The sequence below is a fragment of the Mus pahari genome, chromosome 6, assembly GCF_900095145.1.
Source record: "Mus pahari chromosome 6, PAHARI_EIJ_v1.1, whole genome shotgun sequence".
In the NCBI taxonomy this organism is placed as follows: Eukaryota; Metazoa; Chordata; class Mammalia; order Rodentia; family Muridae; genus Mus; species Mus pahari.
The window spans coordinates 78,229,835-78,244,559 of record NC_034595.1 but is presented as its reverse complement, the minus strand read 5'-3'; the positions used below and the strand labels follow the sequence as shown (position 1 = coordinate 78,244,559).

Below are 14,725 nucleotides of genomic sequence, written 5' to 3'. Positions count from 1 at the left end.
TGCCCAGCTACTTTAAAAATGACCCATTCATTCATTCATTCATTCATTCATTCACTCTTACTTATGTATATGTGTGTAAAACTGCTTGACTACACATGCACCACATATGTACAAGATTCACAGGGAATACAAGAGGGCATTGGAGTTACAAGCAAGTATGAGCAGTTCAGTGTGGGTGCCCCAGTCCTCTGCAAGTGCTCTTAACCACGGAGGCCATTGCTCTAGACCCTAGTTTTGGCTTTTGAGACATCTAACTATACACAGTTTAGGGTGGCCTGAAACTCAATGTATAGCCCAGGCTAGACCCAAACTCATCCATTTATGATCCCTCTGCCTCAGCATCCCAAGTACTGGGATTACAGGAGTGCACCACCACTCGGGCTAAGATCAGCTCTTTGAATTCTGTAAATGTGCAAGCACTGTGTTAAACTGTGTAGGAGAAAAATATCTTCTCACACAGTTACCACCACTGCCCATGGTAGGCACCATCCTCCATCCCGTCTAACAGATAAGAAAACTGGGGCTTAAAATGTAAAGAAAACTGCCTGAGGTGATACAGATGGTAGAACACAGGGCTGATACTCTCAACCAAAAAGGAGACTAGGTTCAGACTGAACAGGTATGTACCAGAAACATCTTTCTGAGTTAAGATCTCGGATGAGGTCAGCCGATAGACCCCCTGTAGGTCTAGTTCAGCGCTCACCTCAGAAAAGCTCCACCCCTACCATTTATTTCTGTCACACATGGCCACACAAATACCTCAATCCGCCCACTCACCTTTTACCTCATCTGTCCATCCAGATGTTAAGCACCACGCCCATGCAATCATCCACACGCGCACACAGCACTTACTCTCGGGCGTGGTGGCGCACCCCTTTAATCCCAGCACTTGGGAGACAGAGGCAGGAGGATTTCTGAGTTCAAGGCCAGCCTGGTCTACAGAGTGAGTTCCAGGACAGCCAGGGCTACACAGAGAAACCCTGTCTCGAAAAACAAAAACAAACAAACAAAAAACAAAAAAGCACTTACTCTCATAGAGAGTCCTGGACACTTAGCATATAGAAACGTAGTTCCCACAAGAGTTCTTCCCACGTCTGCATTATCACCCCAAAGACACCAACGTCTGGGTGCACAGACACAAGCATGACACATTCATCCCTTATCTCCCTGTGAGAGTTCTATGTGTTCATATCTCACAGGCACCCACACCCGCTCAGTGCCATACATCAAATACTCCCCCAACAAGAACTGTATCCATCGGTCCCAAACCCAATACTAGGCCCAGGTGGGCAATGATGCTCCCTTCCTCTGGGGTTGGCCAGGCAGCCCAAAGAGGGAGAGAAAGCTCGGCCTGCCTGTGATGGATGGAATTAATCTACTGAGCTAGAGAAACTAAATAATTAAATCCCTAATCACCCCCCGAGCCAGCCCAGGCCAATATAGTTGAGGGAGGGGGAGCTCTGAGGCCCAGACCAATATCCTAGAAGAAGAGGGGCTGAAAAACAAGGCCCAAGCAGAAGCCTTTTGCGGGNGGGGGGGGGGGGGTTCTCCTGGAGGAGCTGTGGCAGGCAGACAAGCACAGCAGACTTTCCTTTCCACTTGGAAAAGAGCAGCTCAGGAAGCTGGGCTACCCCTGAAACAAGCTTTCCCACCATCCCCAGAATCCTTGCTGTGAAATGGGAGATGCATCCTGGGACTGTCAGGGGCTAGGAAAAGGGACACTCAAAAAGCCAAGGGCTGTGACACTCAAGGGCATCTGCCCAAGAGGCTGGCTGCTCTCAGGCCAGCTTTGGCCCTGGCTTCCCGTCCCCCAACCCCACCCCACCCCACCCCACCCCCTCTACAAAGCAGGCTCTTTCCCTAAGCCCAGTACAGATGGCAATGAAGAACCCCTCCACAGAGGTGCACCTGCTTCCCCGAGAAGTGGGTCCAGCACGTGGCAAAGAGGCTGAGGAATGGGGCAGAGGCCTGGGCAGGGGGGCTCTGGGAATCAGCCTGGGAACAGGCCCCAGTCTGATTGGTTGAAAAGTGGGTCATTTTCCTTTTGAAAAATAGTGAGAAAATGGAGAAGTAGGTCGGGCTCTCATCCCCTCAGCCCCAGGCACCACCCCCCGACTTGTATGGGGAGACATGGAGAAGTGTGCATGTGCAAAAACTCCATGTTCCCCAGAACCCCGGCCAAGGTCCACGTGCAAGAGGCCAAGGTCATCTTTACTCAGGCCACTCAAGGACAAGCATACTCTGTAGCCGGGACAGAAACCCAGCCACACCCTCCCCTGGGGTCTCTGGGGAGAAAGGAGTTAGACCTGGTCTAAGCAGAGGAGTGAGGACCCTAGGAACTCTGAGAAGCCCCCTCCCATCTTCACGTTGGCGACACCTCTCCTCTCTTCTCCTCCCTTTCCTCTTCGTCCACGTGGGCAGAGTCGTTGCCATGACACCGCGGGCAGGTGGGCGGCTCTGGCGGCGGTTTCGGCCCAACCCCCAAGCTCACAGCCCAGGTGGGAAGGGAGAGGCTGCGGCACCAGTCCCCTAGTCCCCAAAGAGATAGGAGAGCAACAGAGGGGTCCCCTCCACCCCACAACCTAGAAATGGGTTTTAGCACCAACCTCCCTGTTGCAAAGCAGCCCAGCCCTAGGTGTAGAGGTCTGGATGATGAACGAGCAAAAAGATCTTTAGCCTTGAATTATCTCTTTCCCCAGAGGTCGGGCAGGGGGTGGGGGGAGAGTGACCCCCCAACCCCCATTTCTTTCTCTAGTTCTCCCCATCAGTGATCACAGATGGTGCCTTGGTTCCTTCTTACTAGCAGCCCACTGGTCCTGCCTGAGGTCTGACCTTAGTTCCCCATTCTACAGTATAAGCTCAAAGCCCCTGGCTCTCTTGAGAGAGGAGGAAATCATCTGTCAAAACACAAAGAGAAATTCCTCCCATACTGCCAAGTCCCAGACCATCCTATAGAAACTGGACCTGACTTCGCATCAAAGACCCAGGCAGGAACCAAGAGCTCCCAGCATCTCTAGCTATGGTACCCGCCCTACCAGGGGAGGGGTTGGGCTGGTAAGAGACAATACCACATCTGATTTCAGGAAGTCTGAGCTGTGCCTAAGCTCTCCAGCTCGCCCTTCTTTTTCTCTGTCTTCAAGGCTGTGTCTGTGGCTCTGCTTTGCTAAGGTCCTTCCTGTTGTTCAGTATCCCGCCTGCCATCTAGCCTGTTCCCTAAGAATTTGCAGTCACCGTCACCGATGCAATGGAACCACAGAGACCCTGCTTAGCAGCCCTCTGCAGCCTGGCTGGCAGAGGTGGGCGTGTGTGGGTTGGTAGTGACAAAATCCTAAAGGAAGGGGGAATGGCAGCCAGGGTTAGTTGGAGGGTGTCCAGCTTCTCATGGGGGGTATTAGTCGTGACATACACACAGTGAGACACACACACACACACACACACACACACACTTCTACTTCCCTCCTTAGCCTTTGCTCTGTGTGTGTGTATGTGCCTGTGTGTGCACGCTCATGTGTGTATGTATGTGTGTGTGCACGTGTGTATGCGTGTGTGTGTGTGTGTGTGTGTGTGTGTGTGTGTACACATGCATGCATGGGTGTGAACACTGTCTCCTTTCCTCTTCCTCCATGGTTAAAACCCTACATCAGGCCACCCTCGTCCTCACTTCTCACCAAGGCTATCACAACAGCATCCCAAACCAGTCTCCCCGCCTCACACCTTGATCCACTCATCCTATCAGCAGCTAGTGTGTGATCCCTTTATAATCTGTTACAAATAAACTGAGAGTGCTCCACTCCAAACCAGATACGCTTCCTGGCACAGTCAAGAACTCAGTGAGCAAGGCCGACGAACCTCCCATTTCCCGGGAAGTTTACGGTCTGGTGAGATGGGAAACCAAGATATGAGGTAATGGTGGTGGTGAGCAAAAATTTAAAATATATATAAACTGGGGTGCGGCAGTAGAGCAGCAAGAGGCTATTTAAGTTAGGCTGCTGGGGAGGGAGGCCTCTGCAGAAAAGAGACTTTTGAGCCAAGATTTGAAGAAAGGGAGGGGGAATGGCGTGAATGTCTAAAAGAGCATCTCCGGGCTGAGAGGAAAGGAAAGCATCAAGCCTCGTGGTGGAACTTTCCAGCTTCTCTATGGGATGGAAAGGAAGCCCCTTGGGACCAGGGAGGCAATGGACAATGGTTTCACACCTAATACTCTAGCCCCACCCACTATGCACTCCAAATGTGGCTCCTGGCGAGATAGAAAGCATAAGCACGAGATAGAAAGCATAAGCACGGTTGGGGACGTGCTTGCCTACTACACAGAAAGCCCTGGGTTTGATCCCCCAACACTACCTAAAATCTATCATGGTGGTGCATGCCTGTAATTACAGCACTCAAGAAGTAGAAGCAGAGGGAGGCTCAAATGTAAGGTCATTCTCTGCTAGTTGGTGTGTCTGAGGCCAGCTTGATTTGAGACCCTGTCTCAGAAAGGGGTGGGAAAGAGACAGGGAAGAAGAAGGGAGTTGGGGGATGGGGAGGGTTGGGGGAGGGGTAGTTTTATCCTATTCCATCCCCTGAGTCCGTGGAGCAAGGGTGGAGGATGGGAGACAGGCTGGGACCGTTCCTTCTTATAGTTTTTATACATTTGTTTATGTGTATATTTGTTTATTTGCTTGTGGCATGCACGGTGTGCGTGTGGAGGGCAGAGCACCTGCGGAAGGCAGCTCTTTCATGTAAGTTCTGGAGTTGGAACTCATCAGGTTTGGTGTCACTGAGCCATCTCACCGCCCAGTTGGACACTTCTTGCTCTGTGATACCAGTCCCCTCACTTGCTCACATGGCAAAAGTTCACTCTTCTTTTAAGCCTTGGCTCCACCCCCTCCACTTTCTTTGGGTCCTTGTCAAACTCCTCCCTCACACTCCAGAGCTGACCCAACTTTCTCCTCAGATTCATGGTGCCCCTTAGGCTCACATGCCTCTGCATTTCCTCCTCAGACTGCAAGTCACTCCAAGTTAAGGCGCATCGAGTGCCGAGTACAATCTGTAGAACGCTGTCAGCGTAAGCTAGACATTGAATGGGTGACTATGTGCCCTAGGTGAGGCACTTGGGATGGAACAGGGACTGCAGATAAGCCCTTATCAGCTTTGGATGAGCCGGGCACAGTGGTGGCTCATATCAGTAATCCCAACACCCAGGACTGAGACAGGAGTTTTGCCATGAATCCGAGGCCATTATGGGATACATACTGAATTCTGTGCCATACTGAATTCTGTGCCATCCTATAGTACAGAGTCTCAAAACACAAAGAATTGAGTACACGAAATACAGAGGTTTATGGCTACAAGTTGTCATTAGGCCACAGCCACCATATACTGGGACAGTTCATATACACTGTTCACATATGTGTGTATGTTAACATTTATGGGCATGTCCGTGTGTGTGTGTGTGTGTGTGTGTGTGTGTGTATAAATTTGTTTTCATATGCATATTAGAAAGCATACTTATGTTATATGTGTATATACTACCATAGATAAGTAATACCCACATTGCTACATGCCCTGTATGGGCGCACACACACACACACACACACACACACACACATACTGGGCCTCCTTAATATCCCCTGCCCCTTTCTGTTAACAACTTGTTCTTAATTCATGAAACCTCTAGAGTAGTGTTGATATTGCTCCTCTACACTTCCCCACAAACACCCCTAAACATCACAGCATCTGGACAACATCAGGACCGGATCCCCTTCACAGATGTCATCAAGATTTCCCTCTGCAAACTGCCTTCACATGAATGGTGATGGGCACTAGCTGGCTTCCTGGGACCTGGGAATCAGAGACACCTGCTTTCTGAAGAGCTCAGACACCAGAGTTCAAGTTCAAGTTCAAGTTAGTCGGAAAATAACTTTTGGACAGAGCCAATGTTAAGTCAACTTCAATATCTATCTCTCTCTGTGAATCAAATTTATGTACATATATTCATGTGCTCCTAAATCATTCAGTAAATATGTATGTATTTATTTATAAATAAGTACATACATAGACTCACATTCATGTTCATGTACACATGACCACACATCTATATTGCTGGATGAGCACACCACACACCCATCTGCTGGTTTAGCTGCCTTCACAGTCAAATGTATAAATGGATGTATACAAAGTTATACATACACTCATGTATGTATGTGCTCACATGTATACACACACGCAAAGTCTCACAGACCCACTCATAGTACAGGCAGCTTCCCCCCAACCCCCAGGCTTCTCTACCCTGTCCGCAAAGACAGAAACCCATCCTTGTATATCCTAGTAATAAACTTATATTTGCAACTTGCAAGGTCTCCCACCTCTCCATTTGCAAAGCTGTTCCTGTTAGTTACAAGGTACACCCAGCTCCGGGCCATGTTTTGAAATCCCCTTGTCCCATGCCTGGCAAAAACAGTACCTGTTCAGACACCTTGGGTGATGATGACAATAAAGTTGGTACAACTCATACTGTCCAAGAGGTAGCCCATCCCCCACACGCATCCCTTAGTTGTAGGAGAAGGGGAAAGATAGTTCTCCTAACACTTCTGGGTAGGTTTCTCCATTCCCAAACTCTGAAACAGATATTGAGGCAGAGAAAGAACAGTAAATGAACTACTTTGTATCCTGAAGCCTCCTGGGACACCCCTCTTCTTCCCTTCAGAGTAGTTGCATGTTGTCCAGTTTCCCAAGGCAATCAGTCTGAGAGCCCTAACAAGGGAGAAGGCAGACCAGGACTCTCAGAAACGTAAAGGGGATGACCTGGGCTGAAAAATCATAAAAGCGAGGGTTTCTAAACAGGAGCCACTCAGGGACAGAGAGGTAAGCTGCGGACACCTCCTGGAAGAGAAGCAACTGCTAGAACACTGGATCATGAATAGCAGGACTCTCTAAGGGGCCAGGGAGAAGGGGGTGGACACCAAGCCTTCCATGAGGGGGTGGAGGGGTGACTGCTTCAGGCAGTAGCAGCAGCTCCAAAGCCTTATCAAAGCTGTTATGTAACCAAGGGAGCTGAGTGGAGCACAAACACCTCCCCTCCCCAAACAGGCACCCACACCCACACCCACCACCTCCCAGCACCCACAAGCATACGAAAACTCAGCTCCTCTCAAGCAGCTCAAGAAGGGGGAATCATCTTGAGTTAATATCAAAAACATGATGGAAGAAGGGCCCCTTGTGAACCCGGAGTCCTATGAGGGAAGGAGAGACTGGTTCAGTGTGAGACCTCTGGAAATCTCTCTCACATCTTGAATTTCCTGCCACACCCAGTGGCTGCCCAGAGTCCTCTGGAAACCGTCCCCTGCCCCTCCCACTCGGAAGGATCCCATTTGAATATTTGATTGTGCTCTTGGGTATGGGAGGTGAGCTGCCATCAGCCCCCCCCCCCCCGCGCCTGTTGTTTCCCCCACACACCATCTCATCTGCATGTCCTGACATTTGGCTCTCATCCCCCTGGGATGACAAGGAACAGGACCTGGAGAAATAACTCGTTGCTCTATTCCCTCCGTGGTTACAAAAGCAAAGCAGAAGAACCCAGATATTTCACATGACCCTGACCGCAGGTCAGTAGGGGAAAAGCTCTCCAGAGCAGCTGAGTGTCGAAACCCAGAACTCCTCCTTCCATTTGGATATATCTTTTTTCACTCCCCCAGATCTTCCTTTTCCCTGCTGCCCTGTCTCCAGTAGCCTCCTCCTCCTCTTCTCCATGGCACTGAACAACCCCACCCACTCCTTGAATCCTTTGCTGAGAAATCTTCCTCCCCAACACAAGTCTCTCCCAAATGATGCATCCAGCCAGGGCTGGGGATGGGCAGAGCACAAGCAGACGTTCAGAATATTTTAGGGTTCCTCTTCTCAAATCTAAAGTTATGGTTAGCAGGTTGGTACCAAGTGGCCAATCAATTTTCCTGAGCCCCATCCACTGTAGTCTACCCTGCCAGACTCAAAACTCTGAATGTCTTGAGTCTGAACTTCTGAGACACAAAGGGAAACTTACGGACTCACCCAGGGTCCATAAGTTTGTTGTACTAATATGATCTCAGAAGAATAAAGCTTACGGTCTCAATTGTACTGCCCCTTCCTAGCCCCACACTAACAGGTTTTGGCAAGAGGAAGGTGAACTCAAAAGGGGAAAGAAAGTCCTTTTACCAAATGCCACTAACAACTGTGAGGCCTGAATTCATAAGAATGACCTCAGAATTTATAATTCTATCCAGGGACTCTGCCCTTGGAAAGTGGGTCACTTGGGAGAATGTTTCTAGTGAACCCTCAGTACTACTGCCCGGGCACCTTTCCGTCAACGGAGCAAAACCCTTTCAGCACCTGGGACAGCTCCAAAGGAGCGCTTCTCTGCCGAGGATCATTCAGCACTGGGGACAGTTCCCACAGCCACTCTACCGGGGCGGGGGGGGGTTGGGGGGGGGAGGGCGTCCAAAACCCAGACAGCAAGAAAGAAGCTTTACCCAAGGAAACCCCTCTGACCACAAAACTGCCACCTTTGCTCCAGTTCCCTGGCACACCTCACATCCTTCCCTTCCCTGAAGGTCTCAAAAGAGAGAAGAAATCCAGACCCGGAGCTTCTTCCCTGAAGAAGCCTTAGAGATAGGACCCCACCCACCTCCTTTCAGTCTTGATCTCTCAACACCACTCACAGCTGGTTCAAAAAGGCATTCTCCTTCTTAACCACCACCCCAAAATAAAATAGATACTCACGCGGGGGCTCTCAGCCCTGTGGGCAGATGTGCTGGGAGGAGGAAGAGAGAAGGAGGTCCCCACACCCTGTCCTGAACCCCCTTTCTGAAGAAGCCAGCTCCCATCTGGACTGGGGGGAGGAGAGGCATGTGGAACCACTGAGTGAGGGGAAGAGAGAGGGGAAGAAACAGGAGCGGGGGACTGCAGGGCGGGGGTGTTGGGATGGGGGCGAGGGAATCCTTTTTAATTTCATTCTCTCCCCATGTCTACATCAGCCCTGCAGGCTCAGCTCTTTAATATTTACACACAGGAAGAGGAGAGGATGAGAAAGAACAGAGGGGGGGGTGAGGGGGCAGGGGTTACCTGAGCTCAAAAGGCACAGAGGCAGAAGACTTGGAGAGCTGAGAGCTTGGGTTCCCTGTACCGTCCCCAGCCCACTCCCATCCTGAGCTCTGGACTGGAAGGAAGAAGAACCCTGGGGACCATTCTGTCCCTTTGTTAACAAGAGACTTTGAAGCTGCATCAGAAAAAAAAAAGATCAGATCCCCACCCACATACCTGGACACCCCCACAAACCCAGATTTCTTGGGCGCCTTATGTGCAGATGGGAGAGGCAGTGTTCATACACAAGTGTGCTCGGATGCTTGGAGTGTGCTTGCCTGTGGGCTGTGGTATATGTGCACACGAACATGTCAGCTAGCGTGCACAAGTTTATGAAAGCATGAAGCTAGTCACACACGAACAACCCAAGAAATCAAACCTGTGCGACCACATTTGTAACTCAGCTCCCAAGCCACCTTACCTCTTTGCCCATGGCTCTCTAGCAAAGAAAACAGGGGGAAAGGCCATCCAGCCTTCTCAGACTCCCTTCTTCCCAGGCCCCTTCTTCCCAAGCCTCACTTTTTCTGTCTGTAACATGGGAAGAAGAGCTAATGGGAAAGGATGCTGCACTGAGCCCAGGGGCCCTGACAAGTTATTAGCAACGATGAGCTGGCAGCTTGTTACCATAACGATGGTGCCACCGCCTCACCCCAGCTCAAACCCAGACTCCCCAGACGGCAGGAGGCCCGCTGAGCCAGCAGCCTTCAGACTGAGGGGGGGTAGATAAAGAGGGAATTGAGACATGATGCTTGCGGAGTGGAGGGTACACAGCTGCTCTTCCAACCCCCCACTGAGAAACGAAGCTTTGACTCCCCCAAGTGGGAGTAAAATCAAAGTCTGAGAAGGCTTCTTGACCATGGGGATAGGCAGACACTGGGCAAGTCTCTATAGCTTGTCTCAATAAAAGCTTCATGCTTATACTCTCTCCCAACACACACACACACACACACACACACACACACACACACACACCCCTTAATTTCAGTCACCTGAAACCAAACAGAAAGCCCCTCATTCAACTGCAGTTTCCTCTCCAGTAAAAATGAGGCCAATTATGTTTACCATTTGCTCTAAACTCCTGGAAGACTGGGCCAGAAAGAGTTCAGGCAGCTACACACCCTTTTCAATCAGACAAGACTCAGAAGTTTCTCTACCCAACAGAAGCCCAATAAGGTTAAAAAAAACAAACAAAAAAAAAAANAAGACTCAGAAGTTTCTCTACCCAACAGAAGCCCAAAAAAAAAAAAAAAAAAAAAAAAAAAAAAAAAAAAAAAAAAAAAAAAAAACAAAAAAACTGCCAGCACAGTTAGAGGCAAAATGCATGGGAAACTGTGTGGGGCGAAGAAAAGCACCAACATCAGCTGCAAGAGATGCAGATGCTAAACGCCAGGCAGCTGCTAAAAGCAGGCATCAAGAAAGAAGGAAGTCTGAAGTTGGGCCTAGAGCAGTGCCCGCTGGTAGCCAGCTGGAACTAAGCCAAGGCCATGACCTTCCTCTGTGGTGGGTCTTCCAGGCATCCCCATCCCCAGAAATAACTGTAACCTCCTCTATCCAGAGCAGAGTCCCCAGGCTGATGGATTGACAGCCTTAGACATAGTGAGTCTTCATTTCCCCTACCCGCCTGCACATTCGGCTCTGCGGGGGTCGGGGAGCTTGGGGATGGGATGTGAAGGTTAGGAAATGATCTGTGGGGACACTAGTCTAGGAATCCACAGGTCCATTGTGTGACCTTGAGTAGGTCTCCTCTCTTTCAGATTCCCAAATCTGTAATTAAGAGGTTGGAGCGAGTCGACTGCAAAGGTTCTTCCTCTGCCTGTCATTCTATAGCTTCCTGCAAGCTCATTCCTTGGATGTGAGCCCCCTGGCACAAAATGCAGTGGGCACTGCCTGCCAGATCAGTGGGGCAGTGGGTGGGGGAGTGCGGGGGCTGCGTTTGAGGCTGTTCATCCTGTATTCACGTTCCTTTTGGAAACACCTGCCACCCTAACCCTCCCAACTCTCTTTTTAGACCCTGATTCACTGCCAACTCACGAAGCTCTCCCTCCCCTCCCTCCTCTCTTCTCCCTCATCTCTCTTTTAGGCACTGACAGCTGGGTACAGAAGTAGACCCCACACACACACACACACACTCAGGGGATAGTGGACAGAAGTGGAAGGCAGTGATCCAGTGTCAGAGAAAACACAAGAAAGTGCTACTCTCTAACTGTGGCCTAGCTGGGCTTCTTGGGTCAATGGAAGACCTGGGTGAGAATGTTCCTCTACCACGGTCTGGCAACGTGTGATTGTGAGAGATGCAATGCATTTCCCAAGCCTCAACATCCTCTTCTGCAAATTGGCATCATAATAGATCGAACTGTGTGGAATGGCTGGTTTTGCAGGTTGAAAAAAAAAACTGTTCAATATTGTCAATTTCATAAGGCTTAACCTGACAGCATTTCAGCCTGCTTCCAAGGCAGTTAGAGAAACAAGAAGAAATGAGAGGAACAATTTTTCAAAAGTCCTAGACTGATACAGGTCTTCTATTACTACTTCAAAGAACTAAGTACAGACCCACTTGAACCGTGAGCTAAACCAACGACCCAGAACTTGGAGATTTGGGACTAATAAGGTAGCTCTTCCTCCTGGCCTCCTCAGCGTCTCACTCTAAAGGGCCTTTGGCCAAGCATCACTGAAATAACACAAGCTCCTAGTACTCTTCACCCTCCCCCCCCCAAAAAAAAGTATCCCCCCACACACAGGTACGCAGCCAAGACCAGCAGGGACCCAGCATGCGGGAAAGATACCAGTGACTTCGCAGAGGGTGCCCCAGGAAGTAGATGAAGATGCAGTGTGCTCCCGTCTGTGTCCAGGATAAGGAGACCCTGGGGGGGGGGGGGCGGTCTGACCTCGGAAAAGTAGAATCTTCCCGGTGCTAAGTCCCACCAGGAATGGGGGCGGGGCAAACCCCAGGTGTGGGTGAACCCTGCTTGGATGTATTCCCACACAGTCATACAGTACACATACCCAAACCCATTCACTGAGATAGTCGCACATGCACATGCACACGCACGTCCATTCATACACACACACTGAGACACCTACATACACAGACAGCCACACAGTGACAGCACACAGTCAACCACACATATGTCGACAGATTCGTGGACGGTTAACACCCTGAACGCTCACTGCATTACACTCACTCACCCACAGACCCACACGGTGACACCCTCATCACATGCACGCTCACACACCTGCAGAGGAAACTTCTCTCCGGATCTCCCCAACACCACGACTTCCCCCCACAGCCAGCAGGCTACTCCCTCCCAGACCCAAGCTTTCATTCCAGCCCGGCAAGGGCTGGGCGGGCGCTGGCCGGCCTCCCGCGGCCCCGGCCGGGACAGCGCGTCTGCGGAGCGCGTGGTCCCCAACCCGTCACCGGGGTCAGTCACGCCGGCCTCCAGGCCCAGGGTGAGGCCGGGGGCGGCCGCAGAGGCCCAGCCCCTCCCCCCCATCTCGGGGCCCGAGCCCAGGCCGCTGGAGCCCCGGGCGTGGGCGGCGCCGGGGCTGCAGCGGGGCTGAGCCTGGGGGGCGCTGCAGAGGGCGCGGCAAGCGCGGCCCGATCCCCACCCCTCCCGGTTGCTTACCTGGCCCGGTCGGGCTCCGGCCGGGGTTACATGGTGCCGGCGGCCCGGGCCGGGGGCGCTGCGGCTGCGGGAGCGAGTGCGGGCTCCCGGACCCGGCACTGCGGAGCCCCCGGCGGAGGGGCCGCGCCGGCTGCGGAGCCCCGAGCGAGTGCTGAGCGGCCGCGGGCGCGGGAGCCGGAGGCGGCCAAGCCACGGAGGCTGGATTTCCCGGGGACCAGGACGGGGAGGCGGGGGGATCCCGCCCGCGCGCTCCGCCCCCGCCCCCGCCCCCGCGCAGGGCGGCCGAGCCAGGAGCCCGCGACAGGGAGGGGGCCCGCGCTCCCCGCCCCCGCAGCGGCCCCGCGAGGACCGAGGTCGCAGCCGGCGGGCGGCCGCCGCGGTCCCGGAGGAGCGCCCGCGTCTCTGAGCGATAGCGCCGGGGAGGCCCAGCTCGGGGATGCGAATGTGGTCCCCCGGGTCGGTGTGCACCGAAGACCCAGGAACCAGCACATTCGGTGTCACGACCGCGCACAGCAGACCTGGGCACCGGGACCCAAGCCCAGAGCGCGGGCAGTTGGGGGATACACACGGCAGCCTCACCGAGGCAGTCACACCCTGAATGTCACACACAACCTCCCCCTCGCAGGCACGTCCTCTTAGGCTACTGTCCTTAGTTTCCCGGGTCTGTACCCTGACCTCAGCTCTTGGCCTGGGCTCTAGGAGTCCCCCCTTCCCCGCTCCAGTCCCTTCTGCCCCACCCCTGCCAGGGCGGGGCGCTGTGCCTGGCCTCCGAGTCTTTGACAGGCGTCCCTCACCCACAGTCCGCCAGCGGAGGCAATCCCCAGTGTGCAGGGAGAACCCCGCTATACCTGCCGTCTTAGCTGGGGGCCCCACCCGTGCCCACTGTGCCCGCCCACCTCTGGGCCCCGAGCCAGGGGCTGTGCCATGGCGGGGGTGGGGTAGAGGAGGGAAAGGGGACTGTCCGAAGCACAGCGCGAAGCTGCAGAGCCAGGACACAAGCTGCAGAAGCGCTGAGAGCTGACTGCAGCAGTCCCTGGCTGGAATCCGTCTTGGCGCCCAGAGCGATGCTGTAATGGGGGGGAGGGGGCCGCGTGGGGAAGCCGCAGGAGGAGGGGCTGAGGAGATGGGGGAGGGGCCGGTTCTGAATTCTGACTTTCCAAGCGGGTGTTGAGGGCACGCTTCCTGGGGCGCTCCAAGTTGTGGTAGAGGGCGACCTACATCCTCTACCTTATATGGTTTTGAAAACTTAAGGTGGTGAGGTGTGGGCTTGGGAGCCTTGAGACAGTCCACCACCCTAGGGACAGACCTTGGGAGATGTTCTGAGTCAAGGTCCCCAACAATGACTCCTATTTCTCTGTATTCCTTTGGGGTCACTGTCTCCCCTCCTTGAGTAACCGGGCATACTGAGGCACGGTAAGTAGAAGTCATGGGTCCTAACGAGCTAGAATCTGGAGCCAAGCCCACACCCATTCCCCAGGGGAATCTTTTAAGGTGCCACATTACATAAATGACAAAAAGAGACCTAAAGAACCCTTCTCCTGCGGAGAAACCAAGCAGTCCAGTGAGATGAACAGACTGGCCAACTATCTTACCGCCCACGAGACCACTTCATGGTCCCTTCAATCATGTAGTGAAGCTGCAGACAATTCCCAGACCAGCCTTTATTCAGCAAAGAGCAGATGTCAGAGAAAGTAAGATAGAAAGTTGGTCCAGGAACACTTTGTAGAACTGAGAGAAATGTCTCATTTCCCATGGAGCATAAGAACAGTCATCATGTAAAAGGTACCTCCATGCTCTCTCTGTCAGCTCTAAGATGTATTCTGTAAACCGGAAGGCATTTTACAATGAACACGGACATTTAGTACACAGCTTTTCTTCTTTGCTGTTACCAACGAGCTGTGTTTTCGCATTGAGAACCTAAGGGCTGGTGAGGTGGCTCAGTGGGTAAGGATGCCTGCTGACAAACCTGATGACTGAGTTACATCCCCCAAGCCCACACAGTA

At 52.5% G+C, this 14,725-nt stretch overlaps 1 protein-coding gene across 5 annotated transcripts in view; it reads right to left on the bottom strand.

Moving 5' to 3' along the window:
* Dlgap3 (DLG associated protein 3) overlaps nucleotides 1–13,686 on the bottom strand; it is a 69,190-nt gene extending 55,504 nt beyond the window's left edge. The window contains exon 1 of one of the 5 annotated variants that reach the window (XM_029539969.1): nucleotides 13,619–13,686. The gene's annotated coding sequence lies outside the window, so the exon portion shown is untranslated. Of the gene's footprint in view, nucleotides 1–8,736; nucleotides 9,623–12,722; nucleotides 12,977–13,618 lie in introns of those variants that run through there. The other 4 variants (XM_029539970.1, XM_021200175.2, XM_021200176.2 and 1 more) reach the window with 4 other exon arrangements.
* Nucleotides 13,687–14,725: the final 1,039 nt, after the last annotated feature.